The 16106-nt window shown below is 39.6% G+C and overlaps 1 long non-coding RNA gene across 1 annotated transcript; it reads right to left on the bottom strand.

The window, feature by feature from the left end:
- Positions 1-3256: 3256 nt before the first annotated feature.
- LOC121245704 lies at positions 3257-5052 on the bottom strand. The gene is made up of 4 exons (XR_005936958.1): positions 4902-5052; positions 4635-4785; positions 4347-4533; positions 3257-3400 (listed from the first exon to the last, which is right to left on the bottom strand). It is a non-coding gene; the product is annotated as an uncharacterized LOC121245704 (long non-coding RNA).
- Positions 5053-16106: the final 11054 nt, after the last annotated feature.

Below are 16106 nucleotides of genomic sequence, written 5' to 3' on the forward strand. Positions count from 1 at the left end.
TGTTTAGTAAACCCCATTCTAATCCCCCCCTGTTATTACAAACTTGCTACAATCTCGCCTTGACCACCCAAACTCAACGGAAAAAATGATCCATTGGCAGAAGAAAATGTACGAAGAGAAAATGTACAGAAAGAAAATGAGATAAAATTGTATATTGTTTTGTTATTGCATTATATCTGAAAATCCTAAGGCATAAGGTTATGTTCGGCCCCGCCACAGGTTATAATTGTGGCCTTTGTTCTAGCCTTGACATGGGTATATAATGTGGCCTCTGTTCTAAGTGGACTCACTTTGGAGACAAAGTGGTTTCTGATCTATTTGATTAACCGCAGATATACACAACCCTGCTACAGGGGTAAACATGGCCTCTATTTCTGTTTCTGATGTTGTTTCAGTACGTTTGTCCTAAGATCTTTGGTTTATATTATTATTATAATGAAATGCTTATCATATGCCACTATTATGTTTTAGACTGTTTTATTCTACATTATGTAACTGGCTCAAGTACACACTCGTATAGGTTCGGTGCTTACTGAGTTGGTGGACTCACCCGTTCATCTCCACTATTTTTTCCGGACTTTGATGGTTATGATAGTTGGAATAGATGAAACATGACAGGATTAGAAGAAAAATGTGAAATAAGTGCCAAGTGGGTAAGTGGATTTGTGAGATTTTAAAAAATATGTACTAGTGTCGAGTTTACTTTCTTTCGAATTATTTTTTAGGTATTTAATTTTAGAGGATTTTTTTTTATATAAGTAAAAATATTGTATATATCAAAAGGAGAAACCAGATACACTGAATGTATACAAGAAAAAACCTTGCCCAAAATGACCCAAAAAGCCCCTAATGACCCAAAAAGCCTAGAAAACACCAGACCCGACCCCAAACCCTTGTTTCCCGTAGAACTAAAACTCTACCCGAGTATTATATCTAACTTTTATCTTTTGTGGATTTCAGGTTAAAATGTTTCACCCCAAAAGTTCTGGTGTGACAATAGATGTAAAGACATTCAGAATTTGAGGACGTATTCTCTACAACCCAGAGAGAATGATGCTGACCAAGTTTAGATAAGAATTGAGTTCTATATGGGGTCTTGGTACAAGTGAAAGCCTTCAAGTGAATATAAAATCTTCTTATAAGGAAGTTTCAACTTAATAGGAGTTGTTTCACTTCAAACCCAATTAGGAGTCTACCCATACGTACAAGAGTTCAAGAAAAGTGGCCTTTTATTTCTTTTGTTTTATCGGAGTCTAAGCTTTTAGAATATCACCTAATTTGTGTATATTTCGAATCATACTTTTTTTTGGATAGGTAAAAAGAAATTTATTAAACCAAGTAATTAGGCATAACCCAAATACACAGGGAGTATACAAGGGAGAACACCTAATTACAAGCTAGGAACAAGAAAAAGAATCAATGAAATCATGAAAACAAGCCCCATCAAGTACAATAGCAAATGCCCAAAGTAATAATGTATAGAAGAAAAAATCTCGAATCTCTCCCAACAAGCGTTCTCTATCTTCAAAACTACGATCGTTACTCTCGAGCCAAATACACCACATAAGATAGGGGAACCATCTTCCAAACAGCAGCAATTTGATGATTACCCTAGATACCTCTCCAACAAGCCAGAAGATCCACCACCCTTCAGAAATAGATATCCTATTAAAGATCTCATCCCCATAGAACCTATGCTACTTCACAATGGAAAATTAGGTGATCCACGGATACTCCATTCCTTTTACACATAAAGCACCAATCCATAATGATAAAGCCACACTTTCTCAAATTATCCACTATCAGGATTTTTCCAAAAAATGCCAGCCCACCAAAAGAAGCAACCTTAAGAGGCACCTTGCTCCTTCAAATACACTTCCAAGGAAAAGCATTAGGGATTGGCATGACATAGCCTTATGCAAGGATCTGACCGAAAATCTCTGGTTTTGGGGATGAATCCAAAGCAAGCTATCCCACCCGCCACTATCTATGTCCGAGGCATACAACATTCTGAAACAATTTGAGATATCACCCACCTCCCAATCTTGAACAGCTCTAAAACCACTATTCCAGTAAATAACTCTTAATCTAATAAAAGAAAAATAATTAATAAAGGAACTTGTAAAAAAAAAAAAAAAAAACGTGATCCTTTTCGTAATTTTGAAATTTAAGGATCACGCTTTTATTATAAGTTGCTTTGTCAATTATTTTTCTTAATTAGGTTAAAAGTTATTTACTGGAATAGTGGTTTTACAGTATGATTACGACTAATTTTGGAGTTTTATTTTACTTTTTAGACTTGAATTGAAAGCCTATAAAAAGGTAAGTCTAGAGTCATTTTAAGGGTGTGTCGGTTATTATTGTTTAGATTTGATTATACAAAAAACTTTTGAGTTTTTCCTATCACACGTTATCTTAGAGTGAGATCTTTAGGATTTATGGAAGAGTTGTTTCATTTTTATGAAGCAGATCAGTGTTTTGTCTATTCCGCTGCATTTGCAGTGTCAGATATGATTTGCACACCACATCAGTTCTCATCTCAAGTTTGATAAGAATCTTCCAAATCTTAAAGGGCATAGAGGAGGCAATTGGAGGACTCACGTTGCTACTAAAATAGAACCAAAAGTGGTGTCATATATTATCCCTCACAATTACTTGTGGAGTATGTTTTGTGAGTGTGTGTGTGTGTGTGTGAACTGTCACATGGTTGTATTGCCACCGGTGGCAGCAGGACTCTGTTGTAGCACAAAACCACCACTATCACCACCAATAACACCACAACCACCATCACCATAACCCTATCGTCACCATAAACTCTGCCACTATTTCGACACCATTCTTTAAGAGAAGATTTGAAGCAAACTTTTGTCAAAAAAACAAACTATGCATTGGTGAATGCTGAACAAAATGCTTTTGATCATTCAAAAATGCCTTCACCAGTCCTCAAAAAATGCATCTTGGCGACCAAGAAGACTAACATAAATGTGAATTCAACAGAAAATTGGATTATAAGTAAAGATTTCAATGTTTGCAACTTAAATAGTTTAGACACTGCTTTTTATCAAACCGCTATTCTTCCTACTACCCCAATGTTACTTTTCATTCTTGGTCCCACAATCACCAATATATCTCCTGCATATCTGTGCTAATCTGGATGAAAATGGTTGACATTTGTAATAAACTGGCTTGGTTTTCTAGACTTAAACAAGGGAAGAGAAAAGCATATACATATTGGAGAACAGAAATTGATGTGAACCATTAAAAATATAGATATTTTTTATTCAGTAAAACTGAAGACCAAATTATACTCACAGACAAAAACTTACACTTCTCGGATGGAACTAAAATAGATTGAGCCCTTGGGCAAAACCAGGGACAGGAAAGACGTTAGCGCATAAACCTGTCAAGGGCAAGAAAAATAACACCATAAGTGAAATGTGGCAAAGAACATAATGCAATACAAATCAGCAATCGTGAAGCATTGCTATCTGAAAATATTAAGGTCAATGGATGGGACAATATAATAGGAAAAAAGAAAAGAGAATAGGCCAAAAGCATAATATAACATAAATGAGATACAATATATAGTGATAAATGAGAAGACAAATCATTATTCCCTTCTAAATAACCAACATGGCCTGGAATGAGCAGACATGCTGAACCAAAGTAAATGAATCCTTTTTTTATCGTGACTCTTGAAATTCAAGTATCTTAACCCTAAGTGTCTCTCCTCTGCTAATTAGTGACAGACCTTAACAGAGAATGCAGTCCAACACAGGCAGCCACTTGAAGGCCGCAGGATAAAATTATACTAAGGATGCACCGTACAAATTTGCTTACCTCTTTTGACAACAACTTTTCTACAATTCAAGTCAACTAATGAAATAGATAGAGGTCATAATCATCAAAGCATAACATAAGGCATAATGATAAGGTGGATGGCCACGGGACCAAATTATCTGGTGAATGAACAAGAATTCAAGCCAGGTCTTTTAGGACCAGAAAACGCTGCTCTAGCAAATAATAAACCCACCGAAGCATATATTTATATATACAGTTATTTCCTTTTTTGGTGGTACAAAATTTATTCAGTTGGCCCATTAAAACTCTATTACTACCATTATCAGATTTTGGGAAGAGGTACTAGATTCCTCCTCACACAAAACACTTTTTATTCTAAAGCAGTGCATCAAACGGAGACATCAAGCTCAAAATGGAAGGTTTATCTCATAGTGGAGGTACGAATTTCTTTCTCAATACTCAATTTGACTTGCTATGAAGAATGAGCGGATCTAACAATAAATTCATTATGCTAATTAAAAACCCGAGGGTGTCAAAGCACTCACCAGAACCATGAAGATGATGCGGACGATGAATCGCTGATAAGTGGGTTCGGTATAGTTCAAAAGGTGCCTGTAGATATGCATAATAGCAAGAGCAATGGCTCCAACCGTGCAAATAAAAGCAACAATGCTGAAATAGATTGGAACCACTTCCCCCATTGTGGACGTATCTTCCAACAAAAGTCAGTTCCTGAGCCCATTAGCAACAACAATACCCAGAAAAGGTCAAGGAGTGGCTTTCCCAAATTATATATAGAGACACGGCTAGAAAAGAAATTTCCTGATACAAACCTCATCTTGGTGTCTATGGGCGACGAGATGCTATGCTCTTCGTAGGTGTCAGAATAATCGTACTTGAATAACTGACTCAAAGTGAGGGAGTGGTTTCGCCGAAATTGTAAAAGTACCAATCCCTTAACTCCGGATATATTGCCTGCCGCCGCTGACAAAGAAAAAAATAGTTACAGAGTCTTCGAGTAAGTTTGATTATTCGGATAATAAACATATAATAAAATGATTGGCGCATAATTACTTTAATTGTAATACAACGAACTTTACCGGATTGGAGATCGGAATTCAAATAGGAACGAGGGAGAAAGAGACCAGAAAACGAAGATGGCGGATCTCAACGGCGTGCGAAAATGCACTTTGAGAACGGAAAAGAAGCGCATAAGGGCTTCAGTAGCAGCCAATAATGGCGGCGATCATGATGTCGGTACTCAGAACGTAACACGGTGCGAAAATGCTAAAAACCATGTTCTTTTAATTCCACTGTTTACAAATGATAAGATTCAAATTTTTAAATTAATTTTTCAAATCAAATTATACCGTGTAAATATTATATTAAGTATGCTCTATCCACAAGAATCAAAAATTCTTCTCTCTTCTCTCCCAGGAAAAGAGGTGGAGCTAGAGTGTGTACTAGAGGCACGTGAGTGAGTGGGAGGTGGTTAAAATAGAAAAGGAAATAAAAGAAGGTGGTCCCTGTGGTACACGGGGAAGATTTGGGTGGTTACTGACATTGGTGGGCAGTAGGTTATGGCAGATTACGGTGGCCTTGGTGGAAATAGCTGATAGAAGAGAGAACTCGACGGCGTATGATGGAGGATTTAGAGGAAAAATGGAAGGGTTTTCGATTGCAGGATGAGAAGCAAGTTGTGATAGAGATAGAGGAGAAAGAGTCGAGTGAACTAAGTTTGAAGGAACAGATATCTCTAATGGGTAAAATTTGCTCTACAAGGATGATAAGTGGACAAGTGGTGGGTGCAACGATGGCAAAGATTTGGAGGATAAGCAAGGATGCCCAATTTATTGAGGTGAGTCTAAATACCTATGTCATTGTATTTCAAACTCTGGAGGATAAACAGAGAGTATGGTCAGGTAGACCCTGTTGTTTGAGAACCAATTGTTGGTTATGAAGGAGTTTGATTGGTATAATCCTTTACAGAACATTAGGTTTGATTCAGAAGTTTTTTGGGTTACATTACACAACTTATCATTATCGTGTATGACAAAATATAAAGAAAAACAAATAGGGGTACGGTGGATAAAGTGGAGGATGTGGATGTGAGGGATGATGGAAGTAGGTGAGGAATTTTTTTTAAGAGTTCAAATCATGGTAGATTTAACTCAGCCGTTGGTTAGAGGAAGAATGCTGAAAGTAAAAGGAAACAATCTATGGGTTCCTTTTAATTATAAAAAAATGCCAAAAATATGCTTTTCATGTGGGTCTATAATGCATGGGACTGGGGGATGTAGTAATGGAGGGGAGAGTATAGTAGGGAAAGAACAGCAATGTGGATCATGGTTGAGGGCTAAGCAGGTCCATAGAAACAAACCATTTTACAGTGGGAGAGGCAGATCAGATGTGGGTAGTTGGTGGAGGAAGGAAGGGGGAAACTCATATCATATAGGGGACAATGGAGTAGAAAAAGAGAGCGAGGAAAATAAGGGAAAAGTTATAAGTGAAGTTGAAAATAGTGAAAGTATGGTTAATAGTAAAAAAGACCATAATGGGGAAGAACTAGAAGGGAGAAAAAACAGTGAAGGGTTGGGTGAAATAAGGAGTGATGGTGAGTGGGGTTTGGCAGAAGGATTGGGGGAGAGAGTTTATTCCCCATTGCAGCAACAAGAACAGGACCTATCTAGTAGGGGGAGGGAGGTTTGCAGGAGTTTACAGTTATTTTCGAGGAGGGAAGTATGGTGGGGGAGAAGAAGCTTGTAAAAAAAGGGGTGTGGAGGAGGAAGGCTAAAGAAAAATTCAAAAAGAAGGAGCCAGTGATAAAGAAAAAACAAAAAGAAAAAAGGCAATGTAGAGATAGAAGAAAGAGGTCCTGAGAAATTGAGTAAGAGAGGAAAGGTGGAGAGTGGAGGTAATACAGATGAGAAATCTGGTTTGTTGCGGTGGCTGGAAGTCAACCTGGCCAAGTATTATGAAAATACTAAGTTGGAACTGCTAAGGATTAGGGAATCCTCGAACAGTTCAAGATCTCTATTCTTTGGCAGAGAAGAATAAACTCAACTTAATTTTTCTTATAGAAACTAAGTTTAAAAAAAAAAGCTGTTGGAACATTAAAAAAAAAGGTTGGATTGTGAGGGGTGTTTCGAGGTGGAGGCAGTGGGAACAAGGAGTGGACTGATGTTGTTATGGGATCAAAGGGTGAATGTGGAAATTGTCAACTTCTCCCAAAGACATATAAATGCATGGATAGTAGATGAGGGTGAAAGTAGATGGTTGCTTACATGTTTCTATGGACATCCAGAGACAATAAAGAGAAAGGAAACATGGTTGATGCTGAAATCTATAAAGCCAAAAGGTGGAGAATGATGGTGCATAGTAGGAGACTTCAATAAGAATTTTACAAATGATGAGAAGTGGGGAGCTAAGGCAAGACCAGAGGGTCAAATGGAGTTGTTTAGGGAGGTATTGACTGAGGGGAACTTATATGATCTAGGATGGAAGGGGGATAAGTTTACATGGAGTAATGCTCACAATGATGAAAACTTTACTAAGGAAATGTTGGATAGGGTAGTGGCTAATCCTAAGTGGTTAGAAATTTACCAAGATGCATGGGTTGAAGTAATGGTAGCTAGCACATCAAATCATAAACCCCTAGTAGTTCATTTAATTACTAGAAAAGCGGCTACTAATGAAAGGTGTCGGTGGAAACAAAAACTATTCAGGTATGAAGCCAATTGGGCTCTAGAAGAGGATTGTGAAGGAGTTGTCAAAGAAGTATGGAAGAAAGGAGAAGCTGAAGGAGTTATAAGGGTAACTGGCTTATTGTAGAGAAGTAAAGCAGCTTTTCAAAGGTGGAAGGTGAGGAAGAAGGGGGGAATGAAGGAATAGAAGAAAAAACAAAGTTGTTAAAAAGGTTACAAGCTAAGCTGAGGAATGCCACAGTAATGTAAAGGTGATTAAAGGGTTAAAGGCTGAGTTGAATCTGTTATTAGAAAAGGAAGATCTATGGTGGAAAAAAGGACAAAAAATAATTGATACAAGCATGGAGATATGAATACTAATATTTTCATGCTTGTGCCAATAAAAGAAAGAAAAGAAATTTCATTAAAGAAATAGAGGATGAAACAATAGAGTGGTTGTGGGCTTTAAGAATATTGAAGAAACTTTCAAAATGTACTTTGGTAATCTTTTTCAAACTACAAAGCCAAGTGATGAAGTGATAGAGAGCTGCCTTGTGGGGTTGAACTCAAGGGTCACAGAAGCTATGAATGAAAAGCTATCCAGAAATTTTACTAAAACCGAGGTGGAAGATGCAGTGAAGCATATGGCCCCACTAAAAGCCCCTGGTCCAGATGGATTTGGGCCATGTTTCTACCAAAGTCATTGGAGTTTAGTCTCCGATGAAGTTTGTAAAGCAGTAGTGGATATCCTTAATGGTAACCCTCTTGACCCTTATCTTAACTACACACACATAGCCTTGATTCCAAAGACAAAAAATCCAAAAAAAGTGAGTGATTTCATACCTATAAGTTTGTGTAATGTCATGTATAAAATAGTCTCCAAAGCTATCTCTAATAGGTTCAAATTGGTCTTAGCTGAAATCATATCCCCAAACCAAAGTGCCTTTCTCCCTGGTAGATTGATAAATGATAATACAATGGTGGCTTATGAGGTATTGCATTCCATGAAAACTAGAAAGAAAGGAAAAGTGGGGAGTGTGGCCATGAAGTTAGATTTGGCCTAAAGCCTATGATTTTGTAGAGTGGGACTTTTTGGAGGTTGTCATGACAAGGTTGGGGTTTTGTGAGAAGTGGGTGAGTCTTGTTATGAAATGTGTTAAATATGTATCTTTCTCTGTTTTAATAAATGGTCTTCCAGGGCACAAGTTTAAACCCTCAAGAGGGTTGAGACAAGGTGATCCCTTGTCACCCTATCTTTACCTTATTTGTACTGGAGGTTTGAGTTCTCTTCTTAATCATTATGAGAAAAGGAATATCACTAGAGGAGTGCAAGTAGTTTGAGGAGGTACTAGTATCAATCATCTGATTTTTGCAGATGATTGTATTCTTTTTGGTAGAGCAAAGTTAGAAGAGTGGAGAAGGTTACAAGAGGTGCTGCATTTATATGAAAAAGCTTCAAGCCAATTTCTCAACAACGACAAAATTGATGTTTTCTTCAGCAGTAACACTAAAACAGTTGATAAGAAGGCCATTATGGATGCTGGGAATTCTTTTGTATATGGAACCTATGAGAAGTACCTTGGTCTTCCTACTATGGTAGGAAGATCAAAGTTTAATACCTTTAAGAACCTCAAAGAAAGAATATGGCAGAAAATGAATAGCTGGGAGAACAATTTTATTTCGCAAGCTAGTAGAGAGGTATTGATCAAGGTTGTTCTGCAAGCCATTCCTACGTACACTGTGTGTTTTAAGAGACTTTGTAATGAGATCAATGGATTATTTGTAGAGTTTTGGTGGGGTAGACAGCGGGGGGTAAGGGGATTGTGTGGAGAAAATGGGAAAAGATGGGAATGCAGAAAGTTAAGGGTGGTATGTGATTTAGGGATTTGGAAAGCTTCAATACAGCCTTTCTTGCAAAACAAGGATGGAGGCTTCTTAAGTTTCCTAATTCCTTGGTAGTTACTACTTTGAAGGAGAAATATTATAGAAAATCCAACTTTTTGGAAGCTAAACTGGGTTCACAGCCATCCCTTATATGGAGAAGTATTACCTCAGCCAGGGATTTATTAAAAGAAGGAATTAGATTGAAGGTGGGGGATGGGAGAGATATCAAGATATGGGGGCATAAGTGGCTTCCAAGCCATTCTTCTTTTATGGTGCAATCACCAGTTTATGTGTTGCAGGAGGGTGCAAGAGTTGAAGCTCTAATTGATCAGCAGAAGAGAGAATGGAAGGAAGATGTGATTAGATCCATTTTCCGAATTGAAGAGGCTGAGAAAATACTGACCATTCCTTTGAGCATCGGTAGAGTAACAGATAAGTTGGTTTGGGTGCCTTCAAAAAAGGGTATCTTCTCGGTGAGAAGTGCATACTTTGTGCTTATGGAAAAAATGGAGAAGAGTAATGATGAGTGTTCTAGAGTAGTTGAAGGTGATGAAAGGTGGAGAATGATATGGAATTTAGAAGTTCCTGCTGTCACAAAAATGTTTCTATAGAAAGCTGGGAATGATCTATTACCTACAAAAGCAAATTTGTTTAAAAGAGGAGTGGTGAAGGATAAAACTTGTCCTATGTGTGAAACTGAAGATGAAACTCTTATACATGTTTTATAGGAGTGTCATTCAGCAAATGATATTTGGGGAAGTGAGAAAAGCTGTGTTCAAAAGTGAGGCAGTCATGAAGATGACTTTCGGTTGCTGTGGCAGAAGTGTATTACTTCTCTTAACAAGAGCCAACTGGAGGAAATAGCAGTGACTCTTAGGAAGGTTTGGTTGAGGAGAAATGGAGTGGTGTTTGAAAATAGAATGGAAAGTCCTATGAGTTTATTGTTATCTGGTAAGGCTACTATAAGAGACTATCAAGCAATGAGGAATCCTGAGAAATCAGACAAACAAGTGCAAAACAGAATGGATAATAACCAGAGGTGGGAAAACCAGAAAAAGGATATATCAAAGTGAATTGGGATGCTTCTTTGGATTAGAAAAAGAGGAGAACGGGTATTGGCATCATTGTTAGAGATGAGGAAGGAAAGGTTGTAGCAGTTGTTTGTGATCAGAAAGAAAATGTTGAAGAGGCAGCTGTTGCAGAAAGCTATGCACTGAGGGCTGGAGTAGAATTATGCAGTAATCTTAAGATTCAGAAAGCAAACTTTGAAAGGGATGCAAAGGAGATCATCATGGCAGTGTGCAGTGAAAAAGAAATGCTTACTTCTTATGGTTTCTTAGTAGAAAATGTTAGGTTTTATTTCAAAAATAGTACAAACTGGTCTATTCAATTTGCTTATAGAGAGAAAAATATGGTTGCTCATACTTTAGCAAAAAGAGCTTTGTTTTTAAAAGGAAAAAAAGTTTGGTTAGAGGTTATCCCAGATTGTATAGTGGGATGTTTAAACAGAGATAACAATTCAAATTGTATTACTTGATTCATCAATAAAATACAGAGGTTTATTAAAAAAAAATGCTCTATCCACCAACTTGAGAATAGAATTTTTCTTTTATAATTTTGCTACGTTTCAAACTGGACACGTTGAGAAGTATGACTTTTTACACTACCCAATAAGAGGCTTGCACGTAGCCTTAATTGATTTAGAATTGATTTCTAAATAAGCTTTGCTCCACGGGATTTGTACTCAAATCTTAAAACATAACCCTCACATTGGATTATACATAAAAACGGCTACATTGGATTAGCCAAATGAAAAATTACATGGCTTTGAGCTAGAGGAGAAACCCTCGGACGGTCATATATGGTCTTTAATCTACAAAGACCAAATCAATATTACTCAATTAAATTGTCACGTCCAAATTGCCTTGGGTCTTTCCCTCGAAAATCTCTCTCTCTCTCTCTCTCTCTCTCTCTCTCGCAACCAAGCTTCTTGCCCTCATCTCCCTGTCCACCAAATCCCACTTCAAACCATAAATTTGTTTGATGTGTGATTATTTCTCTCACCATTTCAGACTCTTCTCTTTGTCTCATCATTTTTGCTCCAGCCACCAAATCCCTTGGAGAGGCTTTTCTATCCCTACTAGATAGGCCTAATAATATCAGTTAAGGCCCGTAAGAGAAGCCCAGCAAGTCAAAAGATAAAGGGCATGCTATGCACCTCTTAGTACGATTAATATAGTAATCGTCATAAGTAGCTGGAGACTTCTCCAGCTAAGGAAAAGAGCGAGATATTTGCCCAAGTATGGTACCTCCTCCCTTCTGAATTCAAATCTCGAGACTTGACAATTAAAACCCTGAAATCAAAGGAGAAGACCAAAATGCTAGCCGATCTATATCGATTAAAATCCTCGCCTATATATAGAGCTAGTGCTGGTAATTCAAGATAACATTTTTCCAGATTTCTCATTATAGTACCATACGCTCATATTTCTAACTTAGGTATCGGATGTGTACCAAGCACACCGAGCCACCACATTTCTTATCACAGGTTGATTGTGTCTATTGACAGAGTGTGAAACACATCTTCAACAGTGCCGCTGTCTGTGGGATTGTTCTTTTTGTGACATATCAACATGATTTTCACATGCCTACATGTTCCCAAGCAACCCGTAAGTCACTTCAGCAGACATGAAAGCACGATTTTTGGAGATGAAAGAGCGATTGAAAAAGTTGACTGTGGAGATGGAGGCCCTCCAATAGGAAAACAAGAACCTGAGGCGAAAAGACCATGCACTGGTGAGGATGTTGTGCCAACAGTGAACAACCAGATAGGGAGGCACATATTAGTGGAATGAATGTTGAGTTGGTAGAGAAGAAAAAGTTGCACGAGGAACTACGCAGTCTTGTCGACAAATATAAGGAAATGGCCAAGAGGATGGAGGGGGTCATTCTACTCAATCACGCGGAGCTACCCTACAGTGTAAAGGTGATGGTTGTGCCATTTCCGCCAAGGTTCAACGTCCCTTAGATAGAACTATATGACGCATCTTGAGATCTGGTTGACCACTTGGAAAATTTTAAAGCACACTTGACTCTCCACGGGTTCCCCCATAGAGATAGCATGTCAGGCATTCCCTTTAATGTTAAAGGGTATGGCAAAAGGCTGATTCAGGGCATTGCAACTGGGGTCAATTGGCAATTTTAAAGAATTGGCCAAGCTATTCTTGACACAATTCATAACTAGTAGGAGACGAAGACGACTAGCAGCATACCTTTTGACTATTAAATAGGAGGAGGAGGAAAGGTTGAAGGCATACCTCACCCGACTCAACAAAGTGCGCACTTATGATCAAGACGAGTAAATCATATTGACGTCCCTCTTGGGGGGTATATGGCCTCGAAGTCCATTCATGGCATAATTGGCAAGAAAGACTCCGTTCACACTAAGAGAATTCATAGACAGAGTCGACGACTTTGTCAATGCCGAAGACACACTTCAGACCTTAATTGCACTGCAAAAAGCTGAGATGAATGGGGTAGGTAAAGACACTCAGAGGTCAAGTGAGAGAAGAGCTTCAGAAAAAGCTGGGTGAAGCTAGTATGACAAGAAGTGGGAAGGAAGAGTACCCCTTCAGGAACGAGGTTCAAGGCTAGTTCATAACAATCTGAATTTACAAGAGGAAGGAGAGTCGTAAGCCCAAGGGAAACGACCAGATGGGGGGAAAGGGCGACATTTTTTTACTTACTATCAGTCAGACAGCCACTAGACCGAAGACTGCTACACGATGGAGAGAATAGTTGAAGAGTTAAAATAAAGCAAAGAATTGGAACGGCTGGTCACGGAACATACGAAACCCCCGAAGAAAATGTCAGGACAAAGATCAAAGAGGAACCGGAATGCCCTTTGAAGCAGAAACCCTAAAAGGCGACGAACAACAGGAGGGGGGATAGGGATGCCCCCTTCCAAAATCCGAATCACAAAGACACACCCTTGAGCAAGATCCGTATGATAGCAAGAGGGTTCGCTGGAGGGGGGACCCACTACATCTAGTCTAAAGGCGCACACCTGCAGGGCTAGATATGAGGAGGGGTACACGGTAGAAAGACCTCCCAAACACCCAAGGCACAAGATCCAAGCAAACATCTCTTTTAGGAAAGAAGATTCCGAAGGTACCAGATGAGACACTCGTAGTAACACTGTTGGTCACCAACTATATTACCAAGAGGATCCTGATCGACAATGGGAGCTCAGCCAATATTCTTTTTTGGGGTGAGTTTAACAAGATGGGTATTAACCCAATAGACTACGACTGTCACCTACGCAACTAAAGGGTTTTTTCGGAGAGGCAGTTCAACCCTTAGGCACCAAAACCCTACCTGTCACAACTGGAAAAAGGGGCATGCATGACTACCAGTATGACCGACTTCCTAGTGGTCAAAGTCTCGTTATCCTACAATGCCATATTCGGGCACCCAACCCTGAACAGCCTCAGAGCTGTCACCTCCACCTGTCATTTGAAGATGGAAGTTTTAGACAGAGGCCAGGGTGGGGGAAGTATGGGGTGAGCAAGTACTAGCATGAGAATGGTACGTACAAAAACTCAAAACAGGGGAAAGGCATGTCCGAGCATTGGAGAATCATAATCAAGGCGAGGTCTCACCCCTACCACCACTTCTCCTCAATTGAGATGTGGAAGCGTGAGACGTGGAAAACCTATAACTGGCAGAGGCAAACGAGCAACTAGAACTTGTAACGTTGCATCCAAAATGGCCAGAGGCCATGGCCCAGATCGAAACCAGGCTGCAGCCTGAGATCTGAGAAGCATTGAAGTAGCTCCTGGTCGAGTATAAAGACGTGTTTACGTGGAGCCATGAGGTGCTCAAAATAGACAACGTGGTCATTAAGAACCGCCTCTATGCTGATCTTGGGAGTAAAAAGATCCAACAGAGGAGGAGATCGTTGATTGACAACTTGCTGTAGGGTTCATTAGAGATGCTTACTATCTCGAGTGGTTGTCCAACGTCGTACTAGTGAAAACATTCAACGGGAACTGGAGAATGTGTGTAGACTTTACCGACCTAAACAAAGCATGCCCAAAGGATAGTTTCTCACTACTAAGCATCGATAAGATCGTCAACTCTATGGTAGGCCACCGCATGGTGAGTTTCATGGACATCTACTTAGGGTACAATCATATCTAGATGAACCCGACAGATGAGGATAAGACCTCATTCATAACAGATCAGGGGTTGTATTGCTACCAAGTCATGGCTTTTGGGTTGAAGAACGCCAAGGCAACGTATCACAGACTCGTCAATCGAATGTTCAGAAAATAAATCGGGTGCAATATGGAAGTTTATGTCGACGACCTACTAATTAAGGATAAAGATTCATCCCAGCACCTGTCGGATTTAAAGGAAGCTTTTGTCGTGTTGCACCAGTACAAGATGAAGTTGAATCCAGCCAAATGCACATTCGGCATCGACTTAGGAAAGTTTTTAGGCTTCATAGTGTCCGAGAGAGGAAAAAAGGCTAATACGAAGAAAATTAAGGTGATCATTGACATGAAGCCTCATCGGGAATATTAGCGAGACATAGAGATTGACCAACAGAGTGGCAGCACTAAACAGATTTGTATCCAAATCTACAAACAAGTGCTTACCCTTTTGAGGGTCTTGTGCAAAGTACACCTCTGGAACAATGAATGTGATGAAGCATTTGAAGCACTAAAGCAATGCCTATCCAGCCCACCGCTACTAAGCCAACTTGAGTAAGGGGCTATCATATACATATACCTAGTGGTATCACCCCATGCAAAGTTGGCAACTTTGGTCAAAGAAGAAGGGACAGCTCAGAAACTGATCTACTACACAAGTCGCGCCTCTGAGGGGCAAAATCGAGATACCCTTAAATGGAGATGCTTGCCTTCACACTCTGTAACGGCTGCCAGAGTATTGCGGCTTTACTTTCAAGCCCATCCTATCAAGGTTTTGCAGAAACTCCCCTAAAGAAACTGCTACAGAAGTCGGATGCCTCCAAACACTTGGTGAGCTGGTCAATCCAGCTGAATGAGTTCGACATCGACTACCTACTAAGACACACAATAAAGGGTCAAGCCCTAACAGACTTTGTCACCAAGTTTAAAAACTTTTCCAAAGAGATATCGAACATATCGGTTCGAAAAGCTTGGCAGGTCTTTGTTGATGGCTCGTTTTGCCACATTGGCAAGGGGATAAGAGTCCACGTCGTGAGTAGCTCAGGACAAGACTCTCGGACAATAAAGGAGAATGGGTAGAAGAACTAATGAGTGTTCTATGGGCATACAGAACCACAATAAAGACTCCGAGTTTGCCCTGACCTACGAGAGCAAGGCAATAGCACTCACAGATATTAGAATGCCCAGCTATGGCGTCCAACACTTTGACCAACGACGGAGTGACAAAGGATTCGAGGAGCACCTTGACCCTCCCTGGACAAAAAAATGGGAAGAGATCGAGACACAGAGGACCCTCAACAAAAGGAGAATGGAGCTCAGCTTCAACCAAAGAGTCAAGCCCAGGACCTTTAAGATAGGTGATTTTGTCTTAAAGGAAATTGGAACGATCACGCAAGAAGTAGGGAAGCTTAGTCCCTACTAGGAAGGACCTTATGTCGTGATCGCCAACAACGGGCTAGGATCCTTTTGCCTAAAGGACACCCAGGGAAGGGAGCTTCCCCATCCATGGAATGCCAAGCAT

This window comes from Juglans microcarpa x Juglans regia, chromosome 1S (assembly GCF_004785595.1).
Source record: "Juglans microcarpa x Juglans regia isolate MS1-56 chromosome 1S, Jm3101_v1.0, whole genome shotgun sequence".
NCBI classification, from domain to species: Eukaryota; Viridiplantae; Streptophyta; class Magnoliopsida; order Fagales; family Juglandaceae; genus Juglans; species Juglans microcarpa x Juglans regia.